General features: G+C 46.6%; 1 protein-coding gene across 1 annotated transcript in view; it reads right to left on the bottom strand.

Moving 5' to 3' along the window:
• LOC122551692 (lysyl oxidase homolog 3B-like) overlaps nt 1–511 on the bottom strand; it is a 21716-nt gene extending 21205 nt beyond the window's left edge. Inside the window, exon 1 of the mRNA XM_043694433.1 lies at nt 367–511. The gene's annotated coding sequence lies outside the window, so the exon portion shown is untranslated. The remainder of the gene's footprint in view (nt 1–366) is intronic.
• Nucleotides 512–4560: the final 4049 nt, after the last annotated feature.

Below are 4560 nucleotides of genomic sequence, written 5' to 3'. Positions count from 1 at the left end.
CCCCTCTCTCCCTCTCTTTCCCCCCTGCCTCCCTCTCCCTCTCCTTCTCCAAAAGACCAGACTTTGTTCGGGACAGGCATGAAGGGGCTCTCTCGCTGCCCTTTGTTTGAACATCGATGAGGTTGCATCAAGCAATCTCTGTGAAAAGCCCCGGTTCCTCGCCCTGACATTCAGAAACACAGACAGTGCTGCTTTACGTCTTGTGGAGAGGCATGGATTAAAATCCACTGCAATTCCAACTTCTCGCTGAGAGTCCAGCCCGAGAACAGGAAAACACACCTTAAAAGGGAAAACCGTTAAATAACATTTTACCCCTGATGCACTGAAGTTTATGAAGTGGAGAATACAGTTGTGTTAATATTTTACCTGATTTGAAGAACTTTTCCGAACTGTCTCCTGGAGCTCTCTCTCTCTCTCGTCTCTCTCTCTCAGGATTTGCACAATTTTCCCCTCAGTGCAGTTTGATTGATGACAGAACTCAGGGCAGAACAAGCACAAGAGGGCGGCTCAGAGCCTGGGGGGGGGGGGGAAGAGGAGGGAATCATTCAAAATCTGGCAGAGTTGGGCTTTTCCTGACTCTATATCGCTGGGACTGCGTGTTTAAAAGGACCCTAAACCTCAGATAAGAACCCCCCATACCCCAACAATCAGGGGCAGATTAGATGGAGGAGGGCTCATCTGGGAGAGAGTGTGAGGTTTAAGGAGTACGGGACTGATGAAGTAGGCGGGGGAAGTGTTTCAGCAGAGGATACAGATTTAAAATCACTAGACAAAAACTTCAGAGGAGAAATGTTTTTAAACAGAGCTGTAATGTTTGAGGGATGGAACCCTTCCAATTACAAAAACAGGGATGAGGGACTTCAGTGATGGGGGCAGATAGAAGCATTTGACTCTGCTTTTCTGGGATGGAGAAGGCTGGGGGGGGGGGAGACCTGAGGCTTTCAGGGTGACAAGTGGGCTGGGTGCAATAGATGGGGAGAAACCACTCCTGCTCACAACATAAAAAAACAAGATGGAATCGATTTAAAATGCAAATGAAGCAAGGGTGATGGGAGAGAAATCTTTTCCACACAGGGAGCTGTTAGAGTCTGTGGGAGGACAGTTAGCTCAGTTCACTGGATGGCTGGATTGTAATGCAGTGATGGGCAGAGGTGGATACTGCAGATGCTGGAGATCGGAGTCAAGATTAGAGCACCTGCTGTGCTTTTCCAGCACCACTCTAATCTAGGCTGTAATGCAGTGATACCAACAGCACAATGTCAATTGTTGCACTGGCTGAGTGCCCACCTTCACAGCCTTGCCCCTTATCTGAGACTGTGACCCTTGGATTAAACTCCCCATTGGCCATCTCTCTGTGAGGTTGGTGGTTTCTTTGTGTTCCTTCACAGGATGAGAGCTTCATTGGCCAAGCCAGTATTTATTACCCAGAGGGCAGTTAGGAGTCAACTACATTGCTGTGGGTCTGGAGTCACGTGTCGGCCAGACCAGGTAAGGATGGCAGTTTCCTTCCCTAAGGGTTTTCATCACAATTAACAATGGATTCATGGTCATCATTAGACTCTTAATTCCATATTTTTATTGAATTCAAATTCCACCATTTGCCTTGATTTGAACCTGGGTCCCCAGAACATTCCCTGGGTCTCTCGATTAACAGCCCAGTGATAATACCACTAAGCCATCACCTCCTCTAAAGGGCCTAATTAAGGTTATGTGTTGTCCAGGAACTCTCTGGGTCTATGGATTAAGGTCTGGAATGCACCGCCTGCTAATGTTGGTGGAGGCAGCTTCAATTGAGGCATTGGATGACTAACGAGTTTTGAGAAGATTTGTAACTCAGGTTGAGGTTCTGGATGTAGGTTTGCTCGCTGAGCTGGGAGGTTCACTTCCAGACGTTTCCTCACCCTACTGGGTAACATCTTCAGTGAGCCTCTGGACGAAGCACTGCTGATGATTCCCGCTTTCTATTTATATGTTTGGGTTGGTGATGTAATTTCCTGCGGTGATGTCATTTCCTGCGGTGATGTCATTCCTATTGGATGATAATTTAAATTGAAATGACGTGCAGGATTACAGGGAGAAAATATAGGAGATTGGCATTATGCCAAAAGGCACAGGTACCGTCCAGACATGGTGTGCTGAACGGTGTCTTTCTGAACAGTAACAATTCCATGACCACATTGAAAGGGCACATTTTCAGGACAGTGGGGAAACAGCGGAGGACTCTGAAAGAGCTAGTACAGGTATGGATTGAGTGGCCTCCTTCTGGACTGTGGCATTATTACGTAGGTATGAAAAGTCAGGATGTGGAGGTGCTGGACTGGGGTGGACAAGGTCAGAAGTCACACGACACCAGGTTATAGTTCAACAGCTTTATTTGAAATCACAAACTTCCTGAGCATAACCCCTTCATCAGGTGAAGTGAGAGAGAAGAGCACACAGACACAATTTATCAGCAGAGAGATCAAAAGATCATACAACTGGCATGAATGGGAAGTCAAATAATAAGTCGCTGCAGATAATCAAGAGTGTTAGACAGTGTGGGTAAAGCGTTAACAGCTGAATAACAAGCTATGAACTATAACCTGGTTAAATGAGACAGAGAGATAATTACAAAAAAATTAAAAATAAGGTGGCGCTGGGGACATACTAAACAACTGGAATAACATGATAGGTGTAAGAGTCACCTGCCGAAAGTCTAACCAAAGTAATAAGTAATCCAAAACCATACAAACAAATTAAGTAGCGAGATCATAAGTTATCAAGATGATGGTGTCAAAACAGGACAGTGTGGTGGAGTCACATGTAGTGCGACATGAACCCAAGGTCACAGTTGAAGCTGTCTTCACGGGGACGGAACTTGGATATCGGTTTCTGTTCAGTGACTCTGTGTTGTTGTGTATCTCAAAGGCTGCCTTGGAGGATGCTTACCCAAAGGTTGGAGGCTGAATGACTTTGACCGCTGAGGTGTTCCCCGACTGGGAGGGAACTATCCCTGTCTGGTGATTGTTGCCCGGTGTCTATTCATCCGTTGTTGTAGCGTCTGCATGGTCTCGACAATACATCATGCCTCGGGGCATCCTTGCTTGCAGCAAATGAGATAGGCAACCTTAGCCAAGTCACATGAGTTTCTGCTGTCTGCATGGTGAATGGCGTTCCTACATGTGATGGTAGTATCTATGTCGATGATCTGACGTGTCTTGCAGAGGTTGCCATGGCAGAGTTGTATGGTGTTGTCCTGAAGGCTGGGTAGTTTGCTGTGAATGATGGTCGGTTTAAGGTTGACGGATTGTTTGAAGGCGAGAAGTGAGGCAAAGGGATGATCTTGGCAAGATGCTCATTGTCATCGATGACATGTTGAAGGCTGCGAAGAACATGGTATAGTCTCTCCACTCCAGAGAAGTACTGGAAGACGAAGGGTACTCATCAGTCATACCCTGTGTCAGTCTTCTGAGGAACCAACACTATCACCTTGATAAATTGTTATGATCTCTCTACTTTGATTAGTTCGCACAGTTTTGGATTAGTTATTACTTGGGTTAGACCCTCAGCAAGCTTTTACCTATCAATCACGTTATTCCAGTCATTTGGTTTGTCTCCAGCACCACCTTAGTTTTACTTTTTTGTAATTATCTCTCTGACTCATTTTATTTGGATGGAAGACCATTCCATTCACTTACTGTTTACCTGATGATACTTTACACACACCAATGTGAAAGGTGCCATGGCCACCAGTGGCAGCAGAGCAGGGATTATGTCCTACTGTCCGAAGTGATTCACAGGATGTGGGTGTCACTGGCTGCACCAGCTTTTATTGCCCGTCCCTAGTTGCCCCCTTGAGAAGGTGGGGGTGAGCTGCCTTCCTGAACCATCAGAGTCCATGTGCTGTGGATGGACTCACAATGCCCTTTGGGAGGGAATTCCAGGGTTTTGACCCAGTGACAGGGAAGGAACAGCGATAAATTTCGAAGTGAGAATGGTCAGTGACTCAGAGTGGAACTGTCAGAGGTTGGTGTTGACATGACATTCATAATGTGCGCTTCACATGCAGCACTCAGGGACATCCAGAGGATGGGAAATACAGTCATAGAAATGTACAGCATGGAAACAGACCCTTCAGTCCAACCCGTCCATGCCGACCAGATATCCCAACCCAATCTAGTCCCACCTGCCAGCACCCAGCCCATATCCCTCCAAACCCTTCCTATTCATATACCCATCCAAATGCCTCTTAAATGTTGCAATTGTACCAGCCTCCACCACATCCTCTGGCAGCTCATTCCATACCCGTACCACCCTCTGCGTGAAAAAGTTGCCCCTTAGGTCTCTCTTATATATTTCCCATATCACCCTAAATCTATGCCCTCTAGTTCTGGACTCCCCCACCCCAGGGAAAAGACCTTGTCTATTTACCCTATCCATGCCCCTCATGATTTTTATGGTCTATAAGGTCACCCCTCAGCCTCTGATGCTCCAGGGAAAACAGCCCCAGCCTATTCAACCTCTCCCTATAGCTCAAATCCTCCAACCCTGGCAACATCCTTGTAAATCTTTTCTGAACCC

The sequence above is a fragment of the Chiloscyllium plagiosum genome, chromosome 1, assembly GCF_004010195.1.
Source record: "Chiloscyllium plagiosum isolate BGI_BamShark_2017 chromosome 1, ASM401019v2, whole genome shotgun sequence".
In the NCBI taxonomy this organism is placed as follows: domain Eukaryota; kingdom Metazoa; phylum Chordata; class Chondrichthyes; order Orectolobiformes; family Hemiscylliidae; genus Chiloscyllium; species Chiloscyllium plagiosum.
The sequence above is the reverse complement of the archived record's forward strand: the minus strand, read 5'-3'. Positions and strand labels throughout refer to the sequence as shown.